At 37.4% G+C, this 17,092-nt stretch overlaps 1 protein-coding gene across 2 annotated transcripts in view; it reads right to left on the bottom strand.

Annotated features, from left to right (window-relative positions):
- Positions 1–17,092, bottom strand: part of GPC5 (glypican 5) — a 768,836-nt gene that overhangs the window by 155,067 nt on the left and 596,677 nt on the right. The window lies entirely within an intron of this gene.

Raw genomic sequence — 17,092 nt, forward strand, 5'->3', positions numbered from 1 at the left:
GAAAATATCCTCTCTGTACCAGTTTAGCAATACAGCTGTAAAACAAAATACTCAATTAGACTGTTTTTTCACTCTCTTGACTTTAGCTTTGCATGACCATGGGTTTAGTGTGAGAAACTTTTTGCTGAGCCTTATATAATTTTTCATTTACGTTGTAGGATACAAAGTCCAGGTACTTTCAGAGTACATACATTTGTTCTTTGATACTAAGGGAAACTCCGTTTACTTACTGATTATGTAGAGACAATCTGAACCCAGAAAATATAATGTATGTGGTGGTTTGCCTTTTTTTTTGTTGTTGTTGTTGCTGTTGTTTTAAGAAAGCCATTCGTCCATATTTCCAGAAAAGATCTGGACAAAAAATCATTATTACCCTTAACACGAATCCTTCAGAAACAATTTTTTATAAATTTATATCACTGCATGGTAACTCATAAGACAGGAATAACCTCTGTTGAGTAGCTAAGTATGTCACAGTCCTTGGAATATTTGCAAATGTACATTTAAATCTTCCTAGGAATGATAGGAACTCTATGGTATAAATTCCTCTAATACGAGAACTATAAATATTACTTTATGAAGCCTGCTTCTGCCTGTGTTCTATAGCTTGCCCTGATTTGGCTCTTCTTTTAGAGATTTCAGATATTACCTGCGAAAGACATCAGGCTTTTCCTTCCTAAAACCGTGTACTGAGAATCATTCCAGACATACAAACACAACTATTAATAAAAAAGGTTTAAACATGAGATCAGTCACTGCTGAAACAAAGCTCATTTTAAGTCAAAACAGGAACAGAATTAAATCAGAAATTAATGAGAAAAACTTCCTGTAGTAGAAAAAAAAGTTGTACCAGAAAAATGTCATCTGGAAAATAAATATTGGTTATTTCCAAAATAAATTATTTCTCAGATTCTGGACTACCTAAGCTTTACAAAGTTAAGAGTATAAAGCTGTAAGAGCAGGCACAGTAAAGTACAGCACCTCTAATAGCAGGCCATAACTTATATGTATGGAAGAATATATAACAGGATGTGTATTGGGCTGGCCTTGCTCTTCCAGTTCCAGAAATCAACAGTGTGGGACTTTTACAGCTGGAACTTGTATCTGAAATGTGATGTCTGATGGTCACAGATAGACCATTCCTCCATGAACTTGTTGAATCCTTTCTTGGCTCTTTGGAAAGTGTAATATCTTGTGCTGAGTGAAAAAGTATTGAAGTTGCTTATTTTAAACCTATTACCTGAGAATTTCTTTAGATCCTTCCAGGTTCTCGTATTGTATGACATAGTGATAATATACCTTATTCACCTCCATGATTTATAGCACTCTTATATACCACCTAGGGTCATGCAATGCTTTCTAAAGGAGAGATAGAAGAGAATTATAGTGTAATAGTTGCAAAAGGGAGGCTTTAAACTCAATCAAACAGAGAGGCTTCACCATGTGTCTTTTTTAAACTCCCTGGGTGGAAGCCAGCTCAACAAAGAATAAGTAGTAGCTACTCCTTGCCAGCATTCTTCACTACATTGTAATTGTGTGATTATAGAAATGTCCCTTTAAGAAAAAAAAAAACAAAACAGCTACCTAGCATGTAATCTCTTCAAGTGCTTGCAAAATGTCCAAATTCTCATTCTTTCTGCTTACTGTCACTCCATGAACTCTCAGCTCCTGAGTCCATTTGCCATTATCTCCTATTGTCTTCAGTGTTAGGTATTGCACTCTTTGCCCAGAAAGCATACTTTATTTTTCTGATTTATTTGTTCTACAGTCTTTCCCTCATCCTCCTGTATTTTCTCTTCCATCTCTGTTATCAGCTTGATAAGGGTATATTGTCATCCACCTGCATTTGTCTTCACTGTGGTCACCCTCAAAATTTTCATTGATACTCCCATGCATCTCAGGTGCGTTTGGAGATACGTGACTCGCCTCCTGGAACCTTTTCTTGATTTCTCAGCAATTTCTTAATTTCTAGTTCCTGGAAAATCCATGACTTCTATCCACATCCTTTTACACTATACCATCTCTCCTTGGTCAAGTAGTTTGCTTATTTCTTTAAGCAGAGTGTAATGACACCCTCAGATATTTTGAAATCATCATGCCTACTTTATGCCTAAGCTCCAGCCAGAGAGATTGTAAATATTATCCTGCAACTCATTCTTTTAAAAACTATGTCAAAAGTGTCTTAACAAAAGGATCAGAACAAAGGTATTTATTTTTTATGACAGGTTTCAGGGTCGCCCTTCAATTTCTGATACTAACTAAATAAATTCATTTTATATACTCAATTGCTTGTCATTTTGTGTTGTGAAATGGACTCCATTTAACAGAGCAGCATATTATTATTCCCTTGTTACAAAAGTTAATTTAAAGTACTGAAGAAAAGCATACAGTTGAAAAAGTCAATAATAAATATTAAAACATAAATTTAAGTTCGATGGTGTGCCATATTTTGGGGTTTGCTTTGGAAGAATGTTTGAGACATGTTAGTACAATAGCCACAAGAAGCTTACTTAAAGAGATTTTTCTCTTCAAGCAGAACATATCTCAGTTCCCTGGCAAATGTAGGTGCAGACTATTGGAAAGGCACTTTCTCTCCTTTACAGTTCTGCAGAGTGGCAGTTTTTTGTTTGGTTGGTTTGTTGGTTTTTTTTTCCCTAAAGAAAAGTAGAATAAAGGCAGAGCTTTGGTTCTGTGTAGTTATAGCTCCTTGAAATACTCATATGACTCACAATAACAGTGCAAGAGTATCCCTTCCCTACCCCTCTCCCTTTTATGGTTTCTTACTTGTCTACTCAGTTGCAGGTCACCATTTTTCAAACAGCAGTTGAATCATTTCAAGTTTAATTCTAGCTTTTTCTAGACTGCCAGTAAACTTTTGTCCTTCTGGTTGTGAAAAGCACAGGGTGCATTATCATGCATTTCAACAACTTGAAAAAAAAATATTGCCTGTGTTTTATATCTAAACATGAGCAAAGAATAGTCACTTGTACAATTTACTGAATAAAAGACCTGATCGTGCTATTCTCATTTTCATTAAAAGGTCCTTTATCTGCCAGTAAGACCTAGTAGCATTGTTAGCACACCCTATGGCAACAGCATTGAACTTGATGCACTTTCTATAATTCAGTCACAAACACCACCTTATTGTCACCACAAGTAAAGAACATAATGCCTACTCCAAGGCAGAGAGTGCCCAAGAGTCTGAAATTCTTCAATGCCTAAGAGTCTGAAGCAGAGCATAGAAGACAGGAAGGATTATTCTGCACTGACTTCTTTATTTCCCTTTTTGCATAGTTGTTTTTCTGAACAATATGGGATTTGTTCCCTCTGAGGAAGATTTTGATGTTTTCCAATAGACTGAAATACTCAGTGCATCAGGGGATTCTCAACAACATGGATCCACTTAATTAATACTGAATTACTCTGGAAATTCTACCAAAGTACTTACAGCAATTACAGTTATACCAAATGAACTCATCAAGAGTAATGTTATCACAAGACTTACTACATGAATTAATAGTGGTCAGACACTCACTTTCTAGAAACGTTGAACCCACTGGAGGATATTTCAGCTGAATTTAAAAAAGGTAACATCTAGAATGTTCATTTAACTTACGGAGGGATCACATACCATTTTCATTTATCACCTATGGAGAAGCATACAAACTAAAATGTATAGCACATATGTGGCAAACTACATCCATATTTCTCAGTCAAGAAGCTATTGGCAGAAGAGAGGTGTTTTTTTAAGATATTGTCAACGCTAAAGAGAAAGATGAGTTAGAAATATCACCCTGGCATTTTTCTTAAATGGGGAGTGCTTGAGAAAATAGGAATTTCTCATTAATCTACTTCTATTGGCTACAGGTGTGGCCATAAGAAGAGCTGGAGCCTTGTGGATTAAGAATGCCAAGTTTTCCAGCAACACTTTAAAGTTGGAGATATTTAATCTATTTTTGGTCTGTAGAAAAAGGATTGTGTAGGTCAGCTGTCTTTCCATGTCTGTAATGTGTAGAAATAATAAAGCAGAAGGGCAACAGTAATTAACTAGTCCGGAATACAACATCCTTAATAGAGAACCACAAGAAATGAAGATAAAGTGTCAGGTCCTCTAAGAACACATTTTTTTAGTGCTTCACCAACAGTCACAGATATTTTTGATAATTCAAATCTTGTCTGCAATTGCCTATATATAAAAGTTACTCATTCCTGAAAGCAGGCATGCTATCCTATTTCAACTTTCTGTAAGGAAATTTTACCAGACATTTATTTCCTCTCTACCCCCACCCCAGCATTAGTAATATGGTATTTAGCAGAGCAGTTGACTATGTAGGAAGAGAATAATTTGCCAAAGGGTTGTAGGCAGAAGCAAGCTGTTTGGATCCTGTCATCAACAAGGGACCAAATTGTAGTCAAGCTGTGTGTTCTAATGTGTGTATTGTATAATATTTATGGCAGGGGTGAAAAAGAAGTTGTGGGTTTTTAACATCTGACTCCCTCAACAAGATTGTTATGAATAAGGACTAAAAGTAATTCTAAATATTCTTAAAAACAAACAAAAAGTCTCATTAGATGCCTCAGAGGAATCTTTTCTAACACTGTTTTGCATAGGGGTTCTGTGTTTTTATTGGTCAATGAAATAAAGAGGGAAAAACTAAGCCTAAATTTAAATACGGGAACTTGAAAACACAAAATGAGGAAAAAATATCAAAGCCCAGATAAAACAAGCCTGTTATGAAAGTTCAGACAAAGTAGTCCTCAGCATTCCCCAATTTAAGCCCATTGTAGCATGATGTGCTAACTGCACAGTAAGTATATGATATGTTGAAAAAAAGTTTTGTTAGTGACCTAGATACAGATTACTTACCTAATCATAAACTATTCATTAGAATAATTTATTAAAACCTGATATTTCTACTTTTTTTAAAGGTCTAATGTGACTTAACATGATGAATATTTTCAAGAAAGCTGGATTCAATATATAAGCTGAATGTTTGATATCATTTAAATGAAAAATATCTTTAAAGTAAATATACTTTTCCCTATTTATTTTTTACTACTACAATTACCCCTAAAATATGAACCAGATAAGAGAGAGTAAGAATATAATAGAACCTATATTTGGCTAGAACAAAGAATTATAAAAATTTCAATCCTATGTCTTTGCTGAGTTGATTAAACATCCACTACATACTTTCAATTTACCATGCTGTTTAGATATCAAATGAATTCCAGACTTACCACAGCACTTTTTATCATGGGAACTTCTACTTATCTTGCAGTATAATGTAATTTAATAAAATGATATGTTCTTCTAAATTGTCTAACGGAAACAGATAGCTTAATATGAATATACTATTACCAACTAAATAGGCAACACAAGACTAAAACACCAGATATTTCTTGATAATGAGGACACCCAAGAATTCTCCAGGTCATTTGTGACACAAAGTACTTTTCTTATCGAACAAACAGGGAATCTATTTCACTCAAATTGATTGACACTGCTCAAAGGGGTGATATTGACTTTTATTAGCCTCTTTTTGCTTTTAGCTTTTTCTTTCACTCTCAAAGTCTTCAAATAAATTGTTTCAATTGACACACACAAAAACAAATAAAACTCCTTTGCCTTGTGACAGAGCCTTTCCTACAAACAACAATATTCACTGCAGTCATAATGTGGAAACTCCAACAGAGAAATAATTCACATTGAAGTATTAATTTCACAGTGCCCAGAAAAATGAAAAAATACAAATGACAAATATAGAAAGAAACAGAGTGAAAAGATGCAGTGGTCAAAAGGAGCCCTTACTAGAGCCCTACAAAGTTTTCAGTACTATTTCCACTTTCCTCCTGACATAGAAACAAAAAGATGACTCAGATAACACTGAGAATTTGCTAAAAATTTAGGGTCTGTGACACAAGAAATAATATCTGATGATTCCTATGCTGTCCTTTCAAACATCTCATTTTGAAGAATAATGATAATTTCCTTCCTATATTAGAGAACATCATTGTTTCTAATAGTTAAATGCAGGCATAATCCCCAAAAAATGAAATTCATATACTCCCTTATAAAATAAGTGTTATTAATTGTAACAGTCTTAATATCCATAGAAATCCTTTCTGAATCTTACTGCATTTTCCTGTAACAATGCATTCCATAGTCTAACTAGAGACTGAGGTATGTGTTAATAAGATCTCAAAAAATAAAAAATTTTGATGAAAGTGTTCCTCCTTCTATGAAAACATTGCATGAAATTGTCGCAAGTCTGTTCTAACTCAAAGAAAAAATGTCAAGCACTGCCTTCTTTCTTTTTGAATTCCTTTTCTATGTTTTTTGCATAAAAATATTTCTATTTATCCTCTTTCTTAAGACAGTAACGTCTACTTTTTATTACTAACTTATTTATAGAATTTAAAGCTACACAACAGGGTTTAAAGTTTCTGCCAGATGCTGGCATAAGTGATAAATTACAGTTATTTCTACTTTCTAAATATTTTTTTCAGCATTGGGAAGAGCTGGAGCTTCTGTTTCATTAGATGTTAGAGCCTCCTTCTGGGTAATTTCAGCCTGTCATCATCAGAGCACCATAAGGCTCCAAAAATATTCTTGTATAAGTTCCTTTGTAATATAGTAAAGATCTTGCCTCTGTAAAAGAGATAGTAATATACATATTAAGAGTAAGAGACCAATATCTCTTAGAATGATTACAGGAACCAGCAAAGTAGCAGCAACAGTAATGCCAATGCAAATATAAATTACAATAACTAAGCTTTAGGTCAAGTCAAAGGAAGCAGTGCAGGCAGCACTCTGCAATTGCTTTAAGAACATCTCTATGGATAAGTTAGGATTCGTCTGAAACAAAGAAAACAGTTCCCACCAGGAGTTAGTTTTACTATTTATTTTTGTAAAACCTTGCCTTATTTCTCCTCTCTGTAGCTTTTCAGCTGTCCTAGCCTCATCTCTTCCTCTTTTATGCAACTCTTTCTCTGAAATGTCAAAGGTTAGGGCTGGGTTCCCCTACTGTACTAGAGTAATTTTTCCTTTGCCCCGACTTTCCCCATGACATTTAAGTCCACTTCAAGCCAAAATGCAGTCTCACCAATAATTGACACCAGTGCTGATCATCATCAACAGATGCATGTTTTTTAAATGATATCACAGACTTAGTCCGGGCACATAAAAGGAGAAATAAAATTCAAAGTAAAGACAAGCAAATATTTTATGTCCACCTCGTACTGTAAAGAACAGTTTTGAATCAAGTTCTAGCCTATGAAATATCTGATTCAACAGTCTTATCAACCAACACTGGTAATGTCTGATTTTTTTGTCAAAATTCTTTGCCCTTCTCATCCAATAATCAGAAAAAATGATTTTAAAAGGACAGGGAAGTCACAGCTATCATTTTAAAACTAACACAGTTTCTTGGTGACAACCACAAAACTACAATGAAACAAAGGTTTGCCACTCAAGTTTTTCTTAAACCCCTAAACTATTAGTTTCAAAATAAGGAGGTAATATTATTAGAAAAATATGCTTAGTTTTACACATTGTAAAACTGTGTCTGTTCAACAGATAATAGAGTTTCTTGTGGATATATAGAGCAGTTGACACAACTGACCTCTTCCAGAGCTGTCACAGCTTGCATTGTAAATATGCATGAGATCCACATTTTTAAGCTGATAAAAGGCAAATTCAACATATTTGAAAAGTAAGGCTCAAAGGTAAGTGCTAAATCAATGAAAAGGCAAAGATCATCACAAAGCACAATGAGAACAGAAGATGCCTGGAATTTGTTCAAGGACAAACTTTTAGATAAAATGAGGGACGTTACACTGGCAGTGGCTAATTATAAAAAGCCATAAAGAGCATACGTTCCCATCTAATTTTATACATTCACAAAGTATTATCTCAGTTACTCAAAATCATCTTAGCAGAGAGGCTGAACTCATGAACAAGAAATAATCCCAACACTGACAGCACAATAATAAAGGCACCGTAATCAGAGAAATAAAAAATATTAACCTCATTATTACTGGTTCCTGCTGAATTTTATGCATTACGACAATGCTTTTTCTAAGTGTCATCTGAGTGGAATTGCAGTGACACACCAGATGGAAAGGGCAGTACAAGTGTGGGGTTTTTATTAGCGTGGTTTTGCTAATATAGAAACTGCAATAGGGAAAGTAAAACTTCAGGCATGTTGTTATAAACATTAACAGCATTAGCAAAGCAAGCACAGTCACTGTCCTAAACATACATGAGAAATATAAACAGATGAAGAATAACGACAGCAAGAATATTACATAAACACACCAGCCCAAACAAAAAGTGGAAATGATTTTCTGTATCCCTGTCATTATTTTCCTTTATCTGTGAAACAAAACCAAGGAGAGGTAATGGGAAAAACTGCAGAATATGATCAGTTGGTAGAGAAAAGACAAAAAATATCAAAGAATGAGGAAAAGCATTTAGGGATAGAAGGGAAGACAATAAGATGTTAAGGAATACAATAGATAAAGGTTCTGATTTTTGCCATGGAGAAATTAATGAGACAAAATGAAGTGATCATTAAAACAAATGTATAACATAACAATACAAGAACCATGATACTGGATCAGAACAAGAATCTTTCTTTGGTCAGTTGCAGATATGTAGGTAAAGAATATAAGACACAGGACAAGTATAAATTGATCCTTCCCTAGACTGCCTCTCAAAATCTAACAAATTATGGTTTAAGAACCTGCTAGGTGGAAGAATAAGTATGTGTAAGCGTTTCATGCAATAAACTATATGCCTGACATCATTGCTGTGCAAGATGCTGCTGTTTTTGTGATCCCAAGCAATGGGCAGACAGTGAGCAGGAAAAGGGGAAAATGCAAATCTTTTCCTCTAACTTTCATTCCTTCTATACCTGCCATGTAGGAACTCAATTCTAAATCAGAAAGTGCAACCAGCAACTGGCTGTGGGAGAATAATGAAAGGTGATGTGCAAGTTTTGTTCTGGCAAGGATGATGAAGATATGAGAAGAAACAAATTAGCCTGGGATCCATAAGAATATGGAACCCGGGAGCCATTGACATATTTTTTTCTGAACCAGTTCATAGGTCCAATTGCTAAATGAAAAATAAGCTTCTTTCCCACAGTACTTTTGATGTACATGATTACATAACTTTGCTGAATCTATGACTATAGATAGAATGAAAATCAAACTCAAAGCTGGATTTGGCAGAACCCACACAATTAACACTATTTCTATCCATATGTTTTATGATCATTCTGCATGTGAAACTTCATAAATTTTTCACTTGAGTTTCATATTAGCAATTTAACCTTGTAGAAATCTGCTTTCTATTCTCAAAATGCATGTTGTTTATTGTAAAGATAGCATGTTCATATTTGCAGGTCCAAGGTGTGGTACAATTTGGTAAAATCCAGAAAAAAAGCCATAAGGGTGACAGAGTTCTAGCTCTTACGGCTTAGTAAGAGAGTTTTAGTAAGCAGAGTTGCTATAGCCTGAAGAGAAAACTGAACACATGATAGCAGTCTTAATGTATGTAAAAAGCTTCTGTTCTCAGTGTTCATAGTGGAGAAGACAAAAATATCAGACTTAACATAAAGAAAGGAAAATTTAGGCTAGACTTTAAGAAAGATTTTCTATCAGAAGGGCTTCTAAGAACTAGATAGGTTACTGAGCTAAATTGTAGAGACTCAAGACTGGCAGCCCTTAAGAACAGATTTAACAAAATCTGTCAGGAATGACCTTCTTAGAGTTGATAAAGATTAACTCAATGAAGTGGAAGGATACCCCTTCAACTGCTGTAACTCTGACTGTAGCTCATTATTTCACCTGGGACTAGATTACACATGCCTATTAAGCAACAGGAAAAAATGGTGTTAAGCATGGCTTGAAAGACATTAATGCTTAAATACTGCCAGACATTCAGCTTTCACAAAAGAGAATGAATATACTTACATGGAGATAACCTTTTTATCTCATTTACATTAAAAAATCAGTCTCTTTGAAAGGAGATTGCTACTTGTAAACAGGCTGACCCTCTAGCAAAATTTATGTAATGAAAGTTATAGTTGTATAATGAGGAAATTCAAGTCATATTTGTGGAGTAGCGGAGTGTCAGGAGCTCTGCCTGTGTACATACCCAGCACACTCAGTCATCAATTCCCTGAGTGGTTCAGGAACTTCACATTAATCATCGGCAAAGATGAGACAAGGGGCTGATGTGAGACAAGGTGGTTGACTGAGCTGCTCTCTGGTTTCAAAAAAATGCATTTGACACATTGTCACAGGACCTCTTCAAGTGGGAATTTCGGACAGTCCTGGCATAATATTCTTCCTCTAGGAAGCTTCTGCTGGACCTGGACCAATTGATAGGCACCATTTGTATGGATACCTGTACTGATAAACATCTTGGTTACAGTGTCAGGCAGTCACAGGGACTCTCCCAGACTAGTCCAGCTGAACATGACTAAGATATTTCTAAACAGTCAGTAGAAATTTTTCCTGCAGATACAGAAATGTTCATTTAGGACAGTCTTTTGTAAGTAGCTGAGATAATTGACATGTTTTTTTATATAGTTTAAGATATTCAATAGAAATGGATCATGTATATTCTGGAGTGATCATGTAGGACCTCTGACCAGCTGGATTATAAGAATTCAGCAAAACACAGGTTTGAGGAATCTCATTCAGCCAAGCTCGTTAAAGGGGTCCTTATAATGGAGACTGCTGCCACATCCAGACAGCAGCTGAATGTCCAGTTCAGGAGATTAGATTCCCCACGTGAGTATTATCTTCTGATATCAACAGACCTGTTAATCTAAAATTTGCAGACAAAATTGTGGGTTTTATTTCAGTTTAGTTAAACTCTTCCACCAATATTGTGATAGAATGGGCAATGAAGAAGACAAGATTCCTTCTCCAAAGAATTTTCACACATGAGCTATTTCTAAAAACAAGAATAAATCTACTTGTAGCAATGCTTAGAAGACATTTTAAGTTGTCTTTAAATATATTGACAGAAAAAAAAATACAGATCATTGTTACTTTTTGACAATACAGCCTATTTTTTTCGAAAAGAAAAGCTTTCATCTTAAAGCTTCAGCTTGTTGTCTAAATTTTTTATTTTCTGGTGCTTTCAGTCACTCATTCTTGGAAGTCTTCCCGCACTCAAGTAAAGGCGAATGTAGTTTGGCAGCAACACCTTTTGATACTTCAGTTAGTTACAAAAGGGAGAAGGGTGGTACTTGGCTGACATCAAATGCTGTCACACAACCATGCCAAAAGAAATTGTGAGTTTGACAAAAAGTCTGGAAGGTTGTAGTTTTTCTACCTGGAGAAGCAAGTAAATTTGTTTAGTCTGCAAAAGAAAACCTAGAAGCAAAACCATACCCTGATACAGTACAAAACAATAAGCTCTGCTGACCTCATAGTTCTAGGGTCAAAGAGAAATTTATGTATACCAAATAATACAGCAAGGAGTGTGAATCCAACAGACAGCAACTATGAAAACAGCCTTTAATAATCCCTGGCAATATACTAAACTACTTCATCATCCTAAAAATTCCATAGGCTACCTATGGAAATGAAAACCTACTCTTAGATACACTCATCCAAGCAACAAACAAAGAAACAATCTGAGTGAGGGGATGGAAGCAACACACCATTAGTTACCTGCCACTAACCATACACTATCGTTCCTTTATCTTGCTCTCTGTTTGTGTCACTTTCGTGAACTGCAAGCCCTTGGCAGTGTCCCACTCTTATTACATGTTTGCGTTTTATTTCAGCGTGGAGCCGAGCCATGTAATGGCAGGCGGGAGGACACGAGCGGTCCCTCCAGGGGCAGGCATCTCTCTCCTTCATTCCTCTCTGGTTCTGGGTCCTGGGGAGCTCCGTGGAAACATACTGAGGACACATGTAGTCTAAGGGCCCCAAGGGCACCACCCAGACTTGCTGTCTCTGACAGGTCTCACCTGGGACCCCTTGACCAGGGTCCACAGACTCCATTTTGGTTCTGCTGGGCCCCATCCCGGCCCATGGGGGTGCCCACACCCAGCCTCCCTTCTGTGCTGCCTCCGGCCAAGCCTGGGCCTAGTGCTGTGGGGAGCTCATCTCCCTCTTGGGCTCGCACCACAGCTCATCTCCAGCCTCATCTCTGGCACTGTCTCCCTCCCATGGCAGGCCAGTGTCGGAGGCTGTCAGTGGCCCCATTACTGGCCCCGGCTTTGCCCACTGAGCTCAGGCCCTGCAGGATGGTGCTTACTGGGGAGGGCATGGCCATCCTTGGGGTCCTCATAGTGCTGAGGATGTACAGAATCATAGAATGCTTTGGGATGGAAGGGACTTTTTAGGGCATCTAGTCCATCCCCCCTGCAATTGGCAAGGACACCTATAACTAGATCAGGTTGCTCAGAGCCCCATCCAGCCTGGCCTTGAATGTTTCCAAGGATGGGGCATCTACCACCTCTCTGGGCAATGTGTTCCAGTGTTTCACTACCCTCATTGTAAAAAATTTCTTCCTTATATCTAGTCTGAATCTACCCTCTTTTAGTTTAAGACCATTACCCCTTGTCTTATCGCTGCTGGCCCTGCTAAAAAGTCTGTCCCCATCTTTCTTATAAGCCCCCTTTAAGTACTGAAAGGCTGCAATAAGGTTTCCCTGCAGCCTTCTCCTTTTGAGGCTGAATAACCCCAGCTCTTTCAGCCTTTCCTCATAGCAGAGGTGTTCCATCCCTCTGATCATTTTTGTGGCCCTTGTGCTTCTTGTGGACATAGTTGGTCCTCCTGGCTGCAAAGGTCAGGTTGGGACCATTTTCTAGATCATCCTGACTTTATGACCACTTCGCAGAGAAATGCCATGAGTGCCTGGAAAAGGAAGGGCTTCCTCTCCCTGGTGCTGTCTCTAACACCCAGCTGCTGCATGGACAGGCTGCAGGCTGCAGAAGGTAGTCTATGGGAGACAGGTGCACTTCTGGGTATATGCCACGCTATCATGGTGCTTGGGGGCAGCGGGATTTCCTACCCACGTGCTGTGGACAGCCACATCCAGCCCCACATGGGGCTGTGCCACTGGGATGTGCAGGACAGGCATCAGCTCTCGCAGTGTCCCTCTGATGGCTGCTTGGATGCTCCCCATCCAAAGCTGCAGAAAGAACAAATGACCTTCAAGTTGAAATGCTACGGAGGAAAAAAAGCAGGACTGGGTAGTTGTTTGACAGTCAAATTTGTGTTAAAGGAATCACCCCTCTTTGTGCACCATAGTCCTATTGAGACTTTATATTTTATGGCATACTTTTAGTAATTGCATGTTTGCTTCCTTAAAGTAGCAGGCACTGACAGATTCCTAGATTTAGTATTATACTGGTTTTGGCTGGGATGAAGTTAATTTTCTTCACAGTAGTTTGTATGGTGCTATGTTTTGGATTTCTGCTGAAAACAGTGCTGATGAAACACCCATGTTTTAATTATTACTGAATAGTGCCTGCACAGCTCCAAGGCTTTCTCTGTTTCTCACTCTGACCCACAGCAAGTAGACTGGGGGTGGACAAGAAGCTGGGAGGGGACACAGCCAGCACAGCTGACCCCAGCTGACCAAAGGGATATCCCATATCAGGTGACATTGTGCTCAGCAATAAAAGCTGGGGGAAGAAGGAGGAAGGGGGGACATTCTGAGTGATGGCGTTTGTCTTCCCAAGTAACCATTACGAGTGATAGAGCCCTGCTTTCCTGGACATGGCTGAACCTGATGATGGGAAACAGTGAATGAATTCCTTGTTTTACTTTGCTGGCATGCGTGGCTTTTGCTTTACCTATTAAACTGTCTTTATCTCAATCCACGAGTTTTCTCAATTTTACCCTTCCCATTCTCTCCCCATCCCACTGGGGAGGAGTGAGCGAGCAGCTCTGTGGGGCTTAGCTGACTATGGGGTTTAACCCACAACAAGTGTAATGAAAAAAAAAGAGGAAATAAAAGTAAACAAAATGTTCATTTTTATGACATGTCTGTGTATATGCATATATATATCTAGAGAGAGAGAGAGAGATATTACAACACACCTTATTTTGACCTAAAGAATGTTGGAGAAATTCTTGAGTTCTTAGGACCCCATTTGTTTGTATGCATTATCTTCAACATTTTAACACTCGTAGTTTATATATTTATACTTACATTTTAATTTCTTATTTAATTTTGTAAATAGTGAAAATATAGTTTTTCCACTTCTAAAGAAGTAATATTATTTCAATTACTTCAAATAGTATGGTAATTTAATGCACTGCAGCTCTTGTAATGTAGCTCTTACAACTGTTGTTGTACTTTAAATTTTTTTGATTATTTAACCCTGTTAGGTTGTAGTAAGTCATGGCCTTGTTCTTACATAAAATATTCACACGCTTAACTTTGAGCACAAGTAACCTCATAAAAATCAATGAGCTCAACAGATGTTTAAAATTAATCATGACAATAAATCTTTGGAGATTTGAGGCCTTCAAATTATATGTACCAAAAGTATTATAGTAACTTTTAAGGAATGACAAGAATTTTTATTAAAAAATGCAGCAGCACCAAATTACAAAACACTTCTGTATACTTTACTGAATAATAAATTTGGAAATTTACTTTTTCCCTTAAAAGTCCAAACACTAGGCTAAACCAAACAGTAATTTCTAGAAGGAAGAGCCCTAATTAAGAAACATATGTGGTGGAGGGAGGAAAAAAAGAGGGGAATATTACTCAGAAAGTCATAAATAACTTAAAAATAATTTCTGAGCACAATTTTTTTCAGAAGAATTTTAGGGCTAGATTCAAAACCATGTTATAATCATGAAGTGCAACTTATGCGAAATTTAACACTTAAAAATATGATCCGGACTTACCTTACTTTTTGTCTGAGTTTTTGCAGGTGCCTCAATTCCTACTGTGTCAAATTACTTACATAATTTGCACAAAAGAACCACCAGATAAAATTCATAAATGGATTAAAAGAACCAGTCACAACACAGGACCTTTTCCTGCTCCTGATATGCCCACAAGACCTGTCTACGATGTTATATTTATGCTTTCCTACTTTTCTCCCTGGTCCAGACTTTCCTGTCGTTCTTGGCTGTGCAATATGGCCCAGCTTCAACCTGAGCTGTGCATCTGTCCCAGCCCGTATTCCAGCTGGAGAGGTAGGAATTGCATGTGTTTGGGCCAAAGAAGGCATTGGACCCAGACATTTTGGTCCCTCAGAAAGAGTGGTAACATAGAAGGTGAGAAGTGGAGGCAGTTTCCCTTGTGCACAGGGTTGTCTTCCTTTGTGGCCATGTAGTAAATGTAGAGAACCAGCTGTCAATATCTGAAGGGATGATCTGAAGTACATTAGTATGGGTCAAACTGAATTAAGATGATAGCTGTCCAAACTGGTAGAAGACAAGCTAGCTTCAGTCTGAAAACCCTGTAGCTGCTCCAAGAGTGCACACTATCAGGTGATAGCCACAATAATGACCTATTAAGATCAGTCTGATTGATCTATGTACAGACACAGACTTGGAGTAATGTATATACCTATTTTTGGACTGAATCCTGCCTCCTCAAAGTGTAGGTGGAGACCATGTGTCATGCCTGTGCCTCTCTGTGCTAGCATGTTATTAAGTGCCAGAGGCAACTAGTTACTATGAGTCTTCCTGGGCAAGGATTTGGGGAATCTTACCTGGTTTCGTGGATTCCACTCCAGGGTCCTAAATACTACATGTGGGTACACTATTTTGCTATACCTAAACCCACGGGGCCTCATTTTCTTATGACTTCAAAAAAGGCATTTTCCGTGATCACACTGGGAATTAGAGATTTTTGCTGAGGCCACATATATAAGACCAAGTTTTCACTTCTTCATACATTGAAAACTCTTCCAAATAAACCACCCTAGAGCAAATGAACTAGATATAGCCTGGTAATCAAAATTAGAGAGGGAAACAAGTCCTGAATTCTTAATGGGCTGCCAATCCTGCAAAGATAGTTTTTTCCTTTAAATTTGGACCACAACAACTATTATGGCGATGACTATAGTATCTTTAAGATTACTTTGTTATGACTTTGAGGACAGTAAGTCTTTCCTCTAGACTCCCACCTCCTGTTTTATGGCAAAAGAAATGGCAACACTGGCCTTAATCCCTCAAATCTACAGGTCAGCCTTTGCTATTAAGTAGTGTGGTGTTAATTCCTACAGTCAAGAGATAAACAGGTACATTTGGAAAGTTACATTAGGAAAGTAATTTCAAATTCACAGAGTGCTATTTGTTCTTTTCCGTTGTTAAAGCAACCCTGATAATGTGAAGATGTTTGCTACTGCCCTGTTAATCTATTTTTACAAAGAACTGTCCATCCTCTAATCTTGTTCAATTTAGTGAAGGCATTCTGCTTCTTCACTGCAGGAATTGCATTATATACAGACCTTGTAGGTCAAAACAAAGTTCTTGGTACTTTCCTTCTACCTTTTCAGTGATTTCTGGTCACAGTCATGCCCACATAGTTGTACACAAGTCTAACACTTGTTGATTGGAGCATTAGCATTACTTGACTAGTGCATTTTTCATATAATTCATGGCCAGTTTCCTTATTGTTGCATAAATATACCATATGGAGAGCACATAAAACACCTTCCATAATGTGTGGAAAATCAGAGAAAACTCTTGACGTCCAAGCTCCCTGTGACAGAACCCAGAGCCAAGCTTAAGTCTGTCAGGTGCTTCAAGTTCCCATCTCCATGACAAAAGATGCTCTGGTATTCCTGGCTGTATTAGATATATTTGCTTCTGGCATCTTATAAGCAGTTCATCTGGCATATTTATCCAAAATTATCTTGCTAGGTGGGCTGTCCTAAAGCCACAGGTCCAAAATTTTTGGGTTGCACAAATCAGGGACTTGTGGTAACCTAACGCTGCCCAAGCCTAAAAAGGTGGTGAGTCTCTGGCTTTAGGGTAACTATGCAAGAATGTAACAAAGAAAGACTTCAGAGGATTATTATAAAATCCATAGAAGTAAACACAGTAATAAAATGTAGAAATAAAAATATTTTGGGGTCAGCAA

Source organism: Nipponia nippon, unplaced genomic scaffold (genome assembly GCF_047370975.1).
Source record: "Nipponia nippon isolate SJK-2023a ecotype South Korea unplaced genomic scaffold, ASM4737097v1 scaffold_2, whole genome shotgun sequence".
NCBI classification, from domain to species: Eukaryota; Metazoa; Chordata; class Aves; order Pelecaniformes; family Threskiornithidae; genus Nipponia; species Nipponia nippon.